Below are 18,634 nucleotides of genomic sequence, written 5' to 3'. Positions count from 1 at the left end.
TGTATTGAAGTTTCAGGTTCCTTTCAACAGTAACAGTGATATCAACATCTACGTCTTTTTTTTTTTTTTTAAGTATGACGTGTCTTTGGCTGTAATACAGGTTAAGAGGTACAGGGTTAATTGACCTGGTTGAAGTCATGAGAGACTTCCATGAGAGAAATCATGCTTTGCCTAAGATATGAAGGAAGAGTTTGAAATGCTTAGGTAAAGGAAAGAGTGGAGGTGGATAGTCAGAGGGGGTTAAGTATACAGGGATAAACAGCGTATGCATAAGCCCTGGGCAGAACAAAGCCTGACACTTGTGAAAAATGAAAAAAAAAAAAAAAGATCAGTGTAGGGGGAGGACAACAGATAGGGTAGAGCCACCATGTAGGCAACACAACTGAACACTGATGAGTAATTTATTGGTGATGGACATGCTTCTTTTTATAAACCTTACATTTTAAAGTTCTTGGCTTAATAAAATACTTCTAACAGTAATTTATATTTGTTATGTACATGATACACATTCAGAATGGTGTCATACATTCCTAAAGATCTAGTTTTATTGTTTGAACTTAGTAAATAATTCTAATAAAAAATATATACCTTGAAACATACATGTTTTTATATGTATTATATTTATATATATTACTTATGTTTGTATTTCTTTAATATATATTTATATATATATGAAAATATAGAACATCTGTGTTCTGATGAGCTCCCAATAATTTTCTATATTACTAAATTTATTTTGAACAAAATAAACTATGAATAGCCCATAGATCAAATAAAATTATAGAAAGTTTAAATGTCTTGATCAAAATTTGATATTCTTTTCTTTCATTAAACATTTCATCTCTTCCATCCAAAACATTTGTTTAATGTATATTATGATTTTGCTTGATTAAAACCAACTATAATCATTTTCACAATTAATAAAACTACATTTTTAAGAGTACATCACATTTACTTTTGCCTTTTATTTTTTGGTAGTTTCTTCATTATCTATGATTTCTTTAAAAATAAGACACAGGGGATGGCAAATTAATTAGAGAAATTCTCTGATCCTCATGATACATATCATCAGAACTCCTGACCAACTTAATCATTCTAATATTCTTTTACTTAATTTTATCATTAGCCATATTTATAGCTCTTCCTAACTTAATAATTTTCCATAACTTTCATTATTTTAGTTAAAACATTTTAAAGTTGAGTAGTTCAACCATTTAAACATTATTGATTCCATCCATTTTCAGATTATTTATGGATCCACTTTCTTTCTAGTATTTCTTTTTCACCTGATATAATTTTAAGAGCCCCCTTTGATTCCACTTACCCCTTTTAGCCAACATTAATTCACTCAGCTTTATTTTCCTTTTTGCCCTTTCTCACCCTTAGAGCTTAAAAATTTATACTCAATATACTATGTGTTCTTCTTTTATTTCTTTTCCTTCCCCATTTCCATAATGTGTTCTTTTTATATTCCTTTTTCTTGATTGATCCCCCCATGCCACTTCCTCTAGCAGCTAAATTTTCACACATTTCTAATTCAACATAGTCCTTATAAGCATGTTCTAATTTCCTTCCTGTTCAGGAACTCCATTTCATGATCCAATTTTCTTCTGATGCTCCTATTTCACTGCCTCAGATTTTGATATCCATTTTTCATATTTCATCCTTTTTTTCACTTAGTTCACTTAGTCAGGGTCTACAAAAATCTCAGTATTAGGTAAGATATTTGAGTAAGGTTTGATATCAACCGGACACATAACTGTGAAAAAACTAGGGCTAGAAAAATATATATGCAGTTCTGGGTCTTATTTATAAAGTGTACACCTTGCTCACAAGTTTCTAGGCAATTATAACCCAGTAAGTAACCCTTGGCTTCCTGGCTTTGTGTTCTGGTAGTTTGTGGCCAGTGGGATTTATCTGAATAAATATTTGCCCGTAGTTTTATATCTACCTCACTTGTTAAGCTTCTCTTAAATATTTGTATTCTTATGATAAAACTCATTTTAAAGGGTGTAGTAGTTATCCCAGGCTAAATACCATAATGAATATACCCCAGGATGTATAATGGCTCCCTCACAATAATAATTTACTGTATTGTGCTGGGGAGGGGAACAAAATGGCAGCATGATTTTCCTCCACAAAGTCATTCAAAGACCTAAGCTGATGGTGACGCCAATTTCTTCAACATATTGTTTACAAAGTCACCTTGGGTTTACAAAGTCATCTCTATCTGAGTTAGTTAGATTAAAAAATCACAGGAACACACACATGGCCTGGAGTTAGTAGCCACTGCTCCCATGTACAGGGCACTGGTAAAAACAGTCACTACCTGCATCGAACTACAAGGGAGACTGGGAAATCTGCTCCATCTGTGTGCACAGGAAGAAGAGGGGAGCCTGGATTTTTGGTGAGTAGCTAGCAGTCTCTGCCACACAAATGGAAGGAAATATTTTTTTCCTAGTTACTGGTAGAGATGGTAAATAATGTGAAATTAAAAAGAAGTAGTGAAAAGGAAGATGTATGGTGTGATTAACTTTTTTTGGTAGAAAAACTTTAAAGCTGAATTTTTTTATGATCACTACCTATATGATTTAAAAAATATTTCACATCAACATTGTGTGCTAAAGATAAATGTTAAATATAAATGTTATAAAATAATAGGGATGGAGTAGTTACTTGTTTGAAAAGCAGTTGGGCCATATAGCACAATTTTGAGGACCTAAGTAAACAATAAAAAAAAAAAAAGAGGCAAACCAAGAAGTGTTTGCAATTAGTTATATTACCTAACATGCCTTAAACATATGTTATTGACTTTAAAAAAGTTAGCAGTTGTTTTCATACCCTAATGCCCTGTGCATGAACTTGAGCTGGTGACAAGAGACAAGTTATTTAGGAAATTTCACAAAAGAAAGCCTCCCAAAATACTGTTCCCAAGAAGTACTACTAGTGTTGAACTTTGAAATTATGGAAGATGCAGGATTAGTTTGAGAGAAAATGGAGAGAAAATTATGATGTAACAAAAAAAATCAAGTAATTGGTACTTTGATAAGTGAAACGACTACTTAATTGTCTTGGTTGGCAGGCTGAATAGGTTCCAGTTTAATGCGTTTCTGTAACAATGGAAAACTGACACATCTAATTTTTAATTACAGTTGCCTACTACCTATCTTACAGAAATGTTGTGAGGACAAATGAGATAAAATACATGAAGTGCTTTGAGCTCATTTGTACTGAACTATAGAAAATCAATAAAGTTTAAGGAATATATTACATATTACGATCACTATGATAGCCTAGTTTCCCAGTTGGCCCAGTTGGAGTTTCAGTAGAGCTCCCAATCAAAACTGACTTTTCTTTTTTAACATTAACTTGGAAAATTATATAGTCATCTGAGGCTTCCTGGGGGTCTACTTTACTTGAGAATATTAAAAGCTCTGTGTTATTTCAAATATGATAAGTTCACAGGGTCTGAATTTGCTTTTGTCTATTTTTATGAAATACTGAGTCTTAATGTCCCAAAATGAAACATTCTTTTACTTTTTTAACAGACACAGTACCAGAAATATATCAACTGCTTTGCAATCTTATGATGATAAAGGTATATATTTTTATATATCTTACTTGGGTTAGACTGTATAACAACTTTCCAAAAGTGGAATGCAAAAGTTGCAATCTGCCTTCCACTCGGTTTCAAGACATGATAGAAAAGTTGCCACAAGACTGACTAAACTAAAATAAACATAGATACCAAGGCATTGTTGGAAAAAAATCAAATTTGTTCCTTATAAGTTTGTCACAAAAATATCACTTGTGATAAAAAAAAAAGAAAAAAATGCTCCTGCTTTTTTTGAGTAGAAAATATTTTTATGATTGAAAATGGAACATTGGTAAGTGGCCTATACATTCACAATAAATCAGGACACTAAAATATTTTAAAATTTCACAAGGATATCATGATCTCCCCCTCCTGGCTTTTTCTACATGGTGCTTATTATCATCTGAAATGTTTTATATTTTAGTTATTTGTTTAATAAACTAATCTTGTAGAAATCTATGCTAATATGATAGCCACTAATCACATGTGGCTAATCATTTTAAGTTAATTAAAATTTAAAATCAGTTCCTTAATCTCATTGGCTACATGTCAAGTGCTCAACCACCGACTGTGGCTGGTGGCCACCATAGTGGACAGTGCAGAATAGAACATTTCCACTGTCGCAGGAGCATTATCTGGACAGCGCTTTCAGTTGGTAACATGTTTTACTCAAGCAAATTTATATTGATTTTATTTTTTTAAATGATAGCATCCAAATTTCACCAAAAGGGTTCAAAATGGTGGTTTAATGTTGAAATTATTTTTCTCATCAAATGCATGTTTGCATATATTTCATAATTAACAGTGTGAGTGATAAAGTTCCTAGTGAATAAAGGATTCCTGGGTGGCTCCAGCAATAAAGAACCACAAACTTGTTTGCTGACCTCAGCAGGTTAAGTTCTTTTGGTAGAGTTGGAGGGCATCAGATAGAACATCTGCAATAAGGTTATTCATTACTATGTATTTTTTTTCCTGCATCTTGGTGATCACATTTATTGAAAGCGTTGGAAAAAATTAAAATGCCCTTTAGCTTAAGAATTTTTGAGTTATCTGCAAGTCAACTCACTTCATGAGTGGAAGAATTCTTGGTCATTTCTTAATATCAAAATTTACGTGGGTTTCTCTTTTGAATGTCTTCTACATTTAAAGAAGCAATCATACAAAAGCTCCTATATTCCATACATGATAAATTCTTTGTTTCAGCCAACTCTTAATGGAGGGGCAACTAGTACAACACCATGTCCCCAGACAAAAAGCATTGGAATACTCCGTTTTGTTGATTTATATATCTCTTCATATGTTTCCTCATCAATTTCTATAGTAGTCAGTTTCTTCCACATCTCCCAATATCATATTTAAATGCTGATTATAAGAATGTAATCTGCCTCGAAGCTTTCTGTCATTTCTCATTTTCACATAAAATTGTTCATCCAGGCTGAGCCTGATGAGATCCACGGACTCTTCTACAGTGTTGGTAGTTTGTTGCTGGTCCACGTCATCTGCCATGTTTCCTCGTTACTATATATTTGGACTTGCTAGGCGCGGAACTTCCATACTCTCCCAGCAAGATAATTTTACCTCTTGTGCTTTCTATCTCTCATTCTCTCTCTCTCTCAAATAAATAAATAAAATCTTTAAAAAAAAAAGATAATTTTACAAACCCCACTTACAGATGAGGAAACTGCTAGTTGAGGAGAATTCATATCCACCATAGTAACCTTTCCCACTCCTGCAAGTGTAAATGTCAAACTCCTGATTTAGCTATTTGGTACATTATTTTAACCATATTGACCATTTAACTAACCACATTTTCATTGGAATTGACTCTGGTTTCAACCCACCCTGAATTTTCAGCATACTGAAGTGGTAGCTTAGAGATGACCTAACAGCTGCCTGTTAATTTCGACCAAATTGCAGTACTTTCTTTCGGCTCCCCACCACCTCTTCCCCATTCCCCAACATCTTGGCTTTGCTGGAGTGTTTATGCTAATATCTGCAAAATTATACCACCCAACAAAAGCTGATCTCTCAAGACAAAACTTCGTTTTAATACCTCAATTCTCATTCTATATTTTAGAAGCTTATGTAAAGCTGTCCTTTCATAGAGAAAAGCTAAATTTACAATGTATGCATTCCGTGTCACGATCTCAAGTCCTCTGTGAAACAAAGCGGGGATATGTAGGTATATGTGAGCAACTAAGTAAATAATAACCAACTAAAGGGGTTGCTATATTCAGTATCACTTAGTTGTTCTGAAATCTGTTAAATAAATGTGGCCTGACACATTTCTGGCCAGAGAACTTGTAAAGAGGAGGAATCAGCTCATCGGTGTTATCTCTACCTGTAAGGCTTACACAATGTGTGTGAACTTTGCCGTGTCATGATGTCCTCAGTGTGTTTTCCATTCCTTGTCACATTCAACTCAGAATGGTCCACTGATTCACTCATTCCCTCATTCATTCACAATTAATAAACAACTGCTATATACTGGACACTGCTAAATATTGAGGATACATAAATGAACACACAGTCTTTGATCACAAAGCACTAAAAAGCTAGTGATAAATACATGAATTGGATAGAATTTGATAAGTGTGTTAAAGCAATATACACACATTAGTCTAGGTCAGAGAAAGGGCTCCTAATTCAACCTGGAAAAGACAGAGTAGGCTTCTTAGAGAGGATTATCTCAGTGTTGATTCTTAATAGATGAAGAAACCAGTGGAAAGCAAAGAGGCAGATTTGGTGATTTTGGTTAGATAGGCTATCATGAGACATGCCAAGGAAACCAGAAATATAATGTTCTCTGTGAAGAAGGGAAGATTGTCAAAGTGTGTGTGTGTGTGTGTGTGTGTGTGTGTGTGTGTGTGTGTGCCTGCCGGCCTGTGTGTGGCTGGTGAATGGCTGCCTATCTGCGCACACAAGCATGCAGATGTCAGAATGTACACTGTGGATAAGTAAAGCCACAGGGATAACCTTGTGGTCATCCATTGTGTCATTTCTCTACTCTTTCCCTTTCTTGTCCCTAATAAAATGTCCTTCTTGATTCACAAGGCTGTTGGAACAATGGTGATCGCTTTAAAAGTGTAAACAAAATTCGTATTTGAGACTGATCTGCAGTTTGTATGTGCATGAGAGAAGCACTGCTTCTCTGTGGTCACATGCCAAAGGGGTGCAGGGAGGGAGACTTCCTAGTTTCATTACAACGTAAGTACTCAAATAGATTGAATTGAAGCCATACACAGGAGGACACTCTCCCAGTAAACTACTCATCTGGAGTGGGATTTAAAGAATCCCATGACAGAGACTGTGAGGTCTCCAAACCTCCTCTTTTCCTGCCCTTTGAGGACACAGCTAGATCACATTTCCAAGCTTCCCTTGCAGTGGACATAGCATGTGATTAAGTGCGCCATTTCTCTCCTGGACTGTTGTACTAGTTTTCTGAATGATTTCCCTTCTTCGGCTCTGTCCCCTATTCTCCACACAGCAGGCAGAAAAGTCCTATGAAAATGTATAAATCTCACCATGTCAAACTCTCCAATAATTCCCCACCCTTAGGATTATCTGTGAGAACCTATTATCTTCCCCACCACAACATTCATCTCTGTAACCTTAATGTCTAAAATTCTCTTAACTCCCAAAGCTCCTATATGCTAGCAATGCCAACTCCTTTGCTCTTCCTCAATTTTTCCCCGTGTCTAGAACAGTTTTTCCAGATGTCCATCATGAATCACCTCCTCACTATTTTCAGATTTCTGCTCAAAGGACACCTCAATGAAGAGGCCAGGCCTTAACTCCTTCCTTAAAGAGCAGACTGACACCCAACCAGCCAGCCACTTGTGCCTTCCACTCACTGGCTCTCTTCCTAGCTTTGTGTTTCTCGGTGGTACTTATTACAGAATGACAATAAGATCTAGCTGATATTAATCACCCTGCTTATAAGTAACTTAGAAGGAGAATATGTAGGTTTCATTGTCCCCTCCTAATTTCAGTAACTCCTTTATATGATTTGTATAACTTTGTCACCCTCAGTTTTCTCAGGTGTAACTGACTCACTCATGTAACCATTTAGCTATTCAGAGGTACTTTGTATAAGGCAGTTTATCAAACAAGGGGAAGCAGTAACTGGGCAATTTTCTTCCACAGAGTGACAGCCCTTGTAGAGCTCAATCACCTGGGGAAGGTGAACATCAAATCTTTATTTGTAAATGTGGTGAGTGTTGAACAAGAAAACATGAAGCACATAGAAGAGTGGTCATAGAGTCTACATTATACCAACTGGTCTCTTCTAAGGTCCTTTGTGCTGTAATGATCTATGAGTTTACTTCTTTTCTATTGAGATAATATTGGGATATAACATTGCATAAGTTTCAGGTGTACATTATCATTTGATATTCGTATACACTACAAAATAATCACTAACATAAATCTAGTTACCACTCATCACCCATTTTACCCACCCTTCAACTCCCTTCCCCTCTGGTAACCACCTGTTTGTTTTCTGTATACATGAGTTTGTTTTTTGTTTTGTATTTTAGATTCCACATATAAGTAAAATCATCAGTTATTTTGTCTTTCTCTATCTGACCTATTTCACATAGCATAATATGTCAACTTCCATCCACTGTGCTTTTGTTTGTTGTACTCCCATTTTTAAAAAATTTTTGCTTTTGTTTCCTTTGCCTTTTAAGTCATAGCCAAAAAACATTGCTAAGACCAATGTCATCTATGTTTTCTTTTAGGAATTTTATGATTTCAGGTCTTACATTCAAGTCTTTAATTCATTTTGAGTTAGTTTTTGTGTTTAGTGTAACAGAGTAGTCTAGGTTCATCCTTTTGCATGTGGCCATTCAGTTTTCCCAACACCATTTCTTGTAGAGACTGCTATTTCTTCATTGTATATTCTTAGCTCCTTTGTCATAAATTACTTGACCATATAATGTATAGGTTTATTTCTGGGCTCCCTATTCTGTTCCATTCACCTATGTGTCTCTTTTTATGTTGATATCATACTGTTTTGCTTATCATAGTTTTATAATATAGTTTGGAATCAGGGAGCATGACACCTCCAGTTTTGTTCTCCTTTCTCAAGATCACTTTGGCTATTCAGGGTCTTTTGTGGTTCCATAAGAATTTTGGAATTATCTGTCCTAGCTCTGTGTAAAATACCATTGGGATTTTGATAGAAATTGCACTGAATCAGATTTGTTTTGATATTTTAACAATGTTAAGTCTTCCAATCCGTGAGCATGGAATAGCTTTCCATTTATTTATGTCTTCTTCAATTTCTTTTACCAAGGTCTTATAGTTTTCATTGTACAGGTCTTTGACTTCCTTGGCTAAATTTATTCCTAGGAATTTTATTCTTTTTGATGCAATTATAAATGGGATTGTTTTCTTAATTTCTCCTTCTCATAGCTTGTTATTCATGTGTAGAATGCAGCAAATTTCTGTACACCGATTTTGTATCCTGGAACTTCACTGAATTTGTTTATTAGTTTTAACATGTTTTGGTAGAGTCTTTGGGTTTTCTATATATAGTACATGCCATCCACAAATAGTGACAGTTTTACTTCTTCCTTTAAATTTGGATTACTTTTACTTCTTTTTCTTGCCTAGTTGTTGTGACTAGGATTTCCAATACCATGTTGAATAAAAGTGGCATTCTAGTCATGTTCCTGATATTAGAGGAAAGGCTTTCATCTTTTCACAATTGTGTATGATGTCAACTGTGGGTTTGACAGATATAGGTCTTTATTGTATTGAGATACATTCCTTGTATACCCACTTTGTTGAGTTTTTATCATAAATGGGTGTTAAATTTTGTCAATGCTTTTTCTGAATCTATTGAGATGATCATTGATGTTCATCCTTTATTTTGCTAATGTGGTATATCACACTGATTGATCTGCAGATGTTGGACCATCCTTGTGTCCTTCAAATAAATTCCATTTGATCATGGTGTATGATCCTTTCAGTATACTGTTGAATTTAGTTTGCTAATATTTTGTTGAGGATTTCTGTATCTATGTATTAGGAATATTAGCCTATAATTTTCTTTTTCTGTGGTGTCCTTGTCCAGGTTTGGTATCAGGGTAATGCTAGCCTTATGAAATGAGCTTGAAAGCATTCCCTCCTTTTCAATTTTTTAGAAGAGTTTGAGAAGGATAGGTATTAAATCTTTGAATATTTGGTAGAATTCACCAGTGAAGCCATCTGGTCCTGGACTTTGGTTTGTTGGAATATAAATTTACTTCTGACACTATTCATTTAAGAGGGAGAAAAAGGAAGGGACCAGAAAGGGATCTAATAATTATTCCATTGCTAGTGTACCACTGAACATCTATGGGAAGGTTCATCTCTAAAATAACACATGGTAGTTATTACGCTTCCCACTGTGAGATATGGGGAATCCAACACTCAGGTGGGCATTGTTAGTCCCACTGGAAGACTGAGTAAATTGAGGATGGGACTTTCCTTACAACATATGCACACAATCACACACCGTATCACAGTGCTACTCATAATGTAATCTACCAACAAACTGTTACTGTTTTCCAATAAAATAAGGAGGCTGTAGCAGAATATAAATCAATGCACTGCTTCCTTTCTCCAGAAACTCTTGCCACAAAAAAAAAAAAATGTCATTTGAACTAGATAGCATCCTTTGTAACTGATTTACATTTTGCATATTCTGGAATAGAAAGGGGTAAGGGATGGTGGGATTGTAGTGGGGTAAGAGACAGCATAGCATGATGGGTCCTGAGAACTGGTTGAAATGCAGGAGGGCAGGGTGCAATGTGAGGAGATGGGGTGGTGGACGGTAGAGCTAGAAAATAAGGGATCATGTTATTAGAAGAATTTATATGGCATGCCAAGAAATTTGTCCCTATTTTCAGAACAATGAGGAACCACTGAGGACTCATGAGTTGTGGTTACTACAGAGAATGCTCTGGGCTATATTGCATTAGTCATTTTAGTTTTGTGCGTGTGTAAATTATATTTTCATATCCCTTACACAGTTTTCATTCAGGTTTTAGTGGTTTTCTTATCCATTCATATAAGCTCTTTTACTAATGAATAAATACAGATATAATGCTTTGTTATATTTGTGGTAATTACACAGTTTGCTGTTTGCCTTTAGATATTTTTGTGTGATTTTTGTTGTATTTAATAAATGATGGTTCAATGAAGAAATGAATAACTTTGCTTTTTCTATTGTAAAGATATAGCTATTATTTGGTGTCATGAAGCATTTTACAGACTCAAAAGTCTTTTATGGTTAATAAACATATTCTAAATGCTAAGTATATCAAGGACTCAGAAGATTTTTTCTTTTTTTTTTAAGATTTTATTTATTTATTTGACAGAGAGAGAGAGCGCAAGTGGGGAGCAGCAGAGGGAATTGGAAAAGCAGGCTCTCCACTGAGCAGGGAACCCAACGCAAGGCTCCGGACCTGAGCCAAAGGCAGACGCTTAACTGACTGAGCTACCCAGGTGCCCCAGAAGATTTCTTTCTTGTCAAGAGGACTGATGATCCAGGTAATCTAACTGTTACAGCCACAGGTCTTCTACCAGTTCTACTGACTGACTCTGGAAAAGGCACTGAATCTCTCTATTTTCCTTTTATCTCGTACAAAATTAGCTAATACTACATACCCGATTCTTCCTGCCTCATGGAGGATATTAAACAGATGAATGAGAAAGTAGGTAATGACATACATAATTAGGAAGATGTATAAAATATTCCCTACTCTTTGCAGGAGGATGTTATTAATTTCAAGGCATCATTATCAATCACAACTTATTCCTGATTGTTTAAAGCAAGGGAACGGGGCAACTGAAGTCAAGTAGCAAGACCAGATTTTATTTCTGTTTCTGCTCTTGTTCTGTTTCATTGAGCTTTAACATTCTTTGAATTCCTAAAATGAGCAAGGCCCTGTGGTAAGTATTTTCAATCTATTACAACATGGTTACCTCACTTAAAATTCATCTGTAACTGAGATATCCTGGAAAAGACAATGGAAGATTTGAAAAAAGATCAATAAGAAAGGTATGTAGTACTGGAGTCTCCATTGGTTGACGTACAACTCTTTTTCAAGCTAACACAAATAACTTTTGAACATATATTTTATTTTACAATATTCTTGTGAATCATTATCTCTACTTCTTTACTCAAAGAATTGAGGAAAAATGCAGTTTAATAGATCCTCCCATAATAAAATTTAGAAACAAATATTCTATGTAATTCACCTTATAAAGTCTTGCTACATCAGATTTTGAAATATTGGTCAACTTAAGGTCTAATGAACAAAGTCTCTGGTATTTGTCTTTAAAAAGAAGTATGGAAAGTACCAAATGATCATTATAGATTTAGTGTTTTAGTGTTTTGTTGTTACAAAATATTTTTATACAAATTATTTAATTAAGTTCCTGTAATTCCATTATGTAACTATTGTTATGAACATTTTAATGCACAGGGAAATTACTCTCACCCAGTAAAGTTCCAGGATCTACAGAAGTTTAAGAACCAGTATTAGAAAGCTGGTTTTCAGGTCCAAATTGAGTGTGTTTGTCAAGGACATTGCAGCTAAAACTCAATGTGTTTTTATAAACATCAAAGGTGACAAACTCAATGCTTAGGGGGACAAGACAGCAACAGAAATGTATAAAGCAGGCCAGATAGGGGACTGAAGTGAATTGTAGCAAAGACTGCTATCTAAAGGAGAAGGGGCTGTGTCATAGCTTTTAGTTGTCACGTGGGAATAGGGGAGCGGTGTTGCCAGATAATCCTATTTCTAGAGAATCTAGAAATCTTGATTTTTTTTTAATGTAACACCTTCTGATTTTTTAAAAAAGATTTTATTTATTTATTTGTCAGAGAAAGAGAGAGAGAGCACAAGCCGGGGGAGCAGCAGGCAGAGGGAGAAGCAGCTCCCCGCTGAGCAGGGAGCCCAATGCAAGACTCGACCCCAGGACTCTGGGATCATGACCTGAGCCGAAGGCAGACACTTAACGGACTGAGCCACCCAGGCGCCCCACATCTTCTGATTTTTCAAATGATGGCAACAGTTAAGTTTCACTATGAGTAAAAGATAAGACGTTTGCAAGCAGTGCATAGAGGACAGACGATCGACTAGGCTCCTCCGGCGTACATGATCCTATTTGAAAAACAACTGAAGAAAGACATCCCATTTAACAGATAAGAATGCCAGAGGTCAAAAAAAGAGTTTGTGATGGGCTTAAGGTCACACAGCCTCTCAAGCGACAGTAACGTGACTCAAAACTCACCGATTACGCTTTTCACTTCATTTTACCGCTGTGTTTATTTTGTGATGTGTCTAGAAACCAGGGAGAAAGCAAATTATTCCATGACACAATGATGTGCTTCTACCCCCACTGCATTATGATGCGCGAGCCAACAGCACAACACTCTCTGCTGTCCAGACATTTCACAGCTGCCACAGCTTGCAAAAAAGCTGGGGGTTGCTTTGAGCACTAGAGCATAGGAGTAGAACTCTCAGGGTGGTTACCAATGGGGATAAAAGAGAAAAACCTGAGGATAAAAATGGACAATTTCCAGTTAAAATTACCATATTGTAATTTTGTTAGTTATCAGACTAAGTACACAGCAGCTTATCTGACAAGAAATTGTCCTTATGGGCATGATTTAACCTAGAGATGTCTGATTTCCTCATATGTGGTGTCCAGATGGTCCTTTTTGCTCTATGTTGAGACCAGGAGGCATTAAGGCCATTTCTAAAACAGAGACAATGAAGTAAGTGCAGGGTGGAAATGCACAAGGCTGGTCAACATAATGTACTCAATCAGATTATATTTTTAAAGCTAATTCCCTATTACTGACATAGGCAATTGATGAGGGAGAAAAAAGGGGACTATTTTTTGAGTGATTTTGCTAGAGGTGCTATTACACGTGACTAGCAGCTGATGAGACAGATCCTGTGGTTAGGCAGGCTCTGCAAGAAAATATGGGAAAGCAAAGGGAGGGCTCACAAAATGAACAAAAGAGAAGCCTCATGTTCTAGTTGAGAAATAGTGCTTCTTCCTTTCAATGCAGGATTAATTCTGTGTCAAACTTCACTACCTCTCACACACTACCGACAGGAAGGGTTGGGGTGTGAGAAGGAAAACAGTGTAGAGAACTTAGCTGAAAAAAAAAAAGGCCAACTGTACGTAGTCCACATAGGATGGAATACATAAACTACACAGTAAATAATTAAACAAAAATCTCCTAACATGCCCTGTTTATGGTAACTTCTTATGGGCAGCCCCAAATTATGACATTGGCTATTTGCATAGGATATTACAGAGTCATCTATCATGGTATTCAAGAAAAAGAAAGTACCTCAAAAGACATTTTTCTCATTTGGAAGTACAATAACTTTGTAAAGTTAACGTTTGGAAAGCTTCCCAGTTTTTAGCAGTGAAACGATAATGCTAGACGTATCATTTTAAAGTGGAATCTCCTGGAAGTTAATTCAGTTGACAAGGTCACATTTAGACTCTATTTTTCCCCCTTCTGTTTCGCACTCAAAATAATTCCCAAATCCTATTATTCAAGCCCTGGAAGTTACCATAGTAATTCATGTGTCTGCTCATACTCAAGGTACCTCTGAGATAGAGCTACTTAAACAAAAACCAAAAACCAAAACCAAAAAAAAACCAACCTTCTATGATACAGATCCTGGAATTCATAGGGTTTTGAGAAAGGGAAACAAATGAGAGACACTTATTTGTTGGGTGGAACTGTTCGATTTTTAGCGCTATCTTATTGTGAAGATTCAGGAGAACAGAACCGGATTTGAGTGCACCCTTGCAGCTGTCATGCCTGGGTGCAAAGCCTCATTCTACCACTCACTTGCTATATGACCTTTACATAACCTCTCCGTCCCTCCATCTCCCCCTCGACAGATAACAAGCTCTACCTCATATGACGTTGTTGCGAGGATTCGATAAACTCTCATTCGAAGGTAACTAGCACAGCACCTCATCCATAGCAAGCATATGCAAGAATTAGCCTTTGTCTTAAAGACATGTTTTCATAATAGAAGATAAAACATATTTTCAAAGAAGAAATTTTAAAGATACTGCATAAGGAAAGAATTGAACTTGAAATCTTCTAAGAACATATTTGATGTAAGCTGTGTTTTTCTTTTGGTGAAAGAAGACAAATGATAGAGATTCAGTGTGAAATAAATAAATTACCTTGAGTGGAAAAAAAGAGACACCTTTAATATTTTTTCTGCATTTAAAATACAATACATTATGATTCCTTTTATACCTCTGTAGTAAGTTTCCAATTTTAGAAATAAATCTATATGAATTATACCCAAATTTGTTAACATTTTGGTGCATCTTTTAGACACTCTGGTTTAAAACTGCATTCACATAAGTCAGTTAACCCCAGGTGGTCTTTGTTTCAACTCCCACCTCTTTTTCAGAAGGTAGCCATGATTAAAAACATTTATTTTTTGATAACGAAGCATCCATTTTCCTTTTAACTTATGAAATTATTCTCTCAATTCCAATTTTCACTGGTTTTTGTCCATTTAGCCATTTTGGCATTTTCAAATATTGCTCTCATGTATTTAAACAATTTCTTTTTAAATAGTAGAACATGCTCAACAGTTTATTTTTCCATGCATTTCTTCCCAATGTCTTTCTTCAACAAAACAGATGAAAGGAATGCTATGTCAAAATACTCCAACATTATTATGGGCTATTATGTGCTTCAGGTCAGAAACATTCAGAACCCTGTGTTTAAATAAAACTGATGTTTTGGGAGAAGAAGGAAAGCTTTATTGACATTTTTGGAAATGATTTAAATTTCAATACTGCAGTTGAGGTTGTTCATAATAAAGCAGAGAGCTTTACTTTACCATTTTGGATTATCCCACACAATTCAATTTTTAAAAACAATTTGCCTAAGTCTCTTGGTGGTCCAAAAGCATTTCTTAAAGACTGGTGACTTTAAAATATGTAAATATGCTACTGAGGAGAAGAACTTTGAATCCTTGTTATGGTCAAATGGTCAAGATGCTTGTTTAACCCGAAAGACCATATGTGGCTTTCGGCTCATTAAAAGGCAACAGACCTCTTCCCTCTTCCTGGCCTCAGATTCTTAGAAAACATAGTACTTGGGGTGAGAGATCTTCAAAACTATAATGGCCTCTGTCCTCTAATGTAGATCTCTGTAAGTTTTGCTAGCCTGGAGGCAGTATTGAATAGTTAAGAGCTAGGATATCAGGCTACAAAAAACCTACCTTTAAATTCTGGCTCCAACTTTTGCTAAATGTATGACTTTAGAAAGCCCCAGCTTTTACATCTATAAAATACTAGTGAATAGTACCTAGTTCCTCATTGATCGTGATGAAGAAAGAGAGAAATAAAGAAGCACATGGAAAGTTCCTAAGAGAATGTGCAGTTCACAAGCTTAATAAACAGTGACAGGGTTTTCTATTACTATTTATTTCTAGTGCTGTAATTTCTAAAGACCTGACATTTAGAGCTTCCTCCTTTTGCCAATCTCTTCTTCTGGAACTTGGTTATTGATTTATTTACATTTTCACCTTTATGCACAGGATTTGAGACCTCAGGGTTGAAAGGGTTCCTTCCTTTCTTACGGACAGTCAGAGACCAGTGCTCAACCTGATGAACTGGCCTTTCAAGAACCAGTTAGCTGAGATCAGTGCTTTAGTCCAGGACTTCAAAAGGGGGTCTCTGGAGGACTGAAGCTGGATCTCCATCCACAATGCCTGTTCTTTGCTTCTGAGTGGAGTCCTGGTTGTCAGCCTGGCTCCCATTTTGGTTATAATTTAACTCTGCTCTTAGGAATACCTTCCCATTTCCAATCTTCACTAATAGCACCTTTTTTTTTTTTTTTTTTTTTTTAACACTACTGACTTTGTCAAATTCCCAGAAGAAAGTTTCTTAATGACCTGGCTGCATCTATTTCCTAATTATCAATAGAATGGACACGTCTTTCTAGCCAGAGGTCAAGCAACGATGGTCTGTAGGCCACACTGGTCCCAAAGATACATTAGAGCAGTGATTAAACATTTTTTGAGCACCGATGCCTTTATCTAGGTTATGAATTTTCCAACTTATATTCTGACACATGCCCTACCAGTTCTACTCCTCTACTCCCACAGTCTAGTACATTCCGTGAATTATCTGCCGGGTCTCACTTGAGTTGGTATGGCTGGATGTTGGCTCCACGACCTGAGGGAGTTCTGTCAAGTGGGGAACATCAATGTCCTTGCTTCTAATCCATCACCATTAGGTTTGCTCAGAACCATGGTAATTTCAGAATTACCATGCTGCCCCTTTCTGGTGTCCCAATACAAGGGTTTATTCTGAACCATAATCTCTGGCTTCATAAGCTTTGGGCCTAGATCTCCTTCCGCCCTTCGACCACTGTAAAGTGGTTTCCTCTGAGCGTAACCTTCGTCTCCTTCTCCTGCTTTCTTCTCATCCCATGGCATCTTCCTGAGCAGCTAATGCAGGTCCATAAAAGTCCTCCTGTGACAGTGTATAAAATCAGCGTACATCCCATCCGCCAATACTGAACACCTAATGTATTTCTATTAGTTTGTTGTTTTGTGGTTTTCCCTCTATCATTACAAGATGATTACATATGGACTGCCTTTAAAAAATATGATGCCCAGGTATGGAACAAAAAGGCAATGAGGAGAAATGAACAATGCAAACGAATCCATTTTGATTTCCTCCTTACCCACTAAACACAAGACTTGGTCTCCTCTGAAAGATTTATGAGGATTCCTACCATAAAGGAGGCTGGATTACAGCTATGCTTACTTTATAAAATGAAATTCTGCCATCATAGGCAAGGGTTCACGGCTGTAATTATTTCAATGATCTTCCCAGTCAGTGTGTCTTGCACAGCTGAGCCAAACTCTCCTCGCCCAGGCAGGCAGGCCATTTCATAAGAAGTCTAAAAGCTCCCACAACTTTGTGTGACCTTGCATCGAATAACACTGGAAAATTGATTTGGCTCTAGTAATAAAAGACCGTCTGCATTATCTGCATTCTAATTATAATTAATATAACCAGGATAACTGCTGTATTATTTACGATTAGAGCTATGCTGAGCACAGTGTAATAATAATCTGCTACATAATTTTTTATTGATCTGATGGCTTTATTGCAGAAAAAACAAAATGCTACACCACTGCATAACTAAAATTGCCTTTCCTGACATGAGTGTTTAGACAGAGGATTTCATTTAACATTCCTTTTATCTGATGAAATTCTCATAGTTTAAATATCATAATAAGTGCGAAGCTATGGGATCTTTCAATTTTCCTCTTTGAAAAGAACCGAAGAACAAGCATAATTCATCCCCCCAGGTTTCTCATTCTTTACTTACTGAGTATCATTAATTCCCTGACACAAGAGTCATCACATGTTTCATTAACAGCAATGGAATAAACCTGAGAAAGAAGGGGCTTTCGGTTAAGGGAATGCTCTCTCTCACCCTAAATAAAAGTCTCTTGGAGGATAATGTATAATGTCATATAAATGTAGTAATAACATTATTTTTCTTTAACAGAAAGTTAGAAAGTTATGCTTTTAAAATGTGAGTCAAGGAGATTTTTGGGAGCACAGAGATCTTTATCAACCTAGGTAAGAGTGTTTGCCATTCTCTACCCTGTTTTAGTGAGGAAAGCTTACTTCAGTTACATAATAAATTGGAAAATATATTATACAAAGAAGTGAATGATAAACTTTGGTAAAGAAGTAAACATAACAATACTGAATCATTTGATTTCAGCAGGACTTGCCAAATCATGCAATGAAGATTTGTAATTATCAAAAGGATTAAGACTTGGAAATCATCTTTTTCTAATGTCTAATTTTAACAAAAGTTGATTAAATTATGGTGAGCACTGTGAATTGTACAAGGCTGATGAATCATGGATCTGTACTTCTGAAACAAATAATGCAAGATGTGTTAAGAAAAAAAAAGAAGAAGATAGCAGGAGGGGAAGAATGAAG

At 36.0% G+C, this 18,634-nt stretch overlaps 1 protein-coding gene, 1 long non-coding RNA gene and 1 pseudogene across 5 annotated transcripts in view; 1 reads left to right on the top strand and 2 right to left on the bottom strand.

Annotated features, from left to right (window-relative positions):
* ZFPM2 (zinc finger protein, FOG family member 2) overlaps positions 1-18,634 on the bottom strand; it is a 443,996-nt gene that overhangs the window by 103,821 nt on the left and 321,541 nt on the right. The gene's annotated exons all lie outside the window — the stretch shown is intronic.
* LOC141372830 (uncharacterized) lies at positions 2,232-11,047 on the top strand. The gene is made up of 3 exons (XR_012378292.1): positions 2,232-2,407; positions 3,549-3,598; positions 10,966-11,047. It is a non-coding gene; the product is annotated as an uncharacterized lncRNA (long non-coding RNA).
* On the bottom strand, positions 4,795-5,101 carry LOC141372753 (U6 snRNA-associated Sm-like protein LSm3 pseudogene; annotated as a pseudogene).

This window comes from Callorhinus ursinus, unplaced genomic scaffold (genome assembly GCF_003265705.2).
Source record: "Callorhinus ursinus isolate GAN/ISIS: 27379988/994484 unplaced genomic scaffold, GSC_fseal_2.0 scaffold5, whole genome shotgun sequence".
NCBI lineage: Eukaryota > Metazoa > Chordata > Mammalia > Carnivora > Otariidae > Callorhinus > Callorhinus ursinus.
This window is presented reverse-complemented; position numbering and strand designations above follow the sequence as displayed.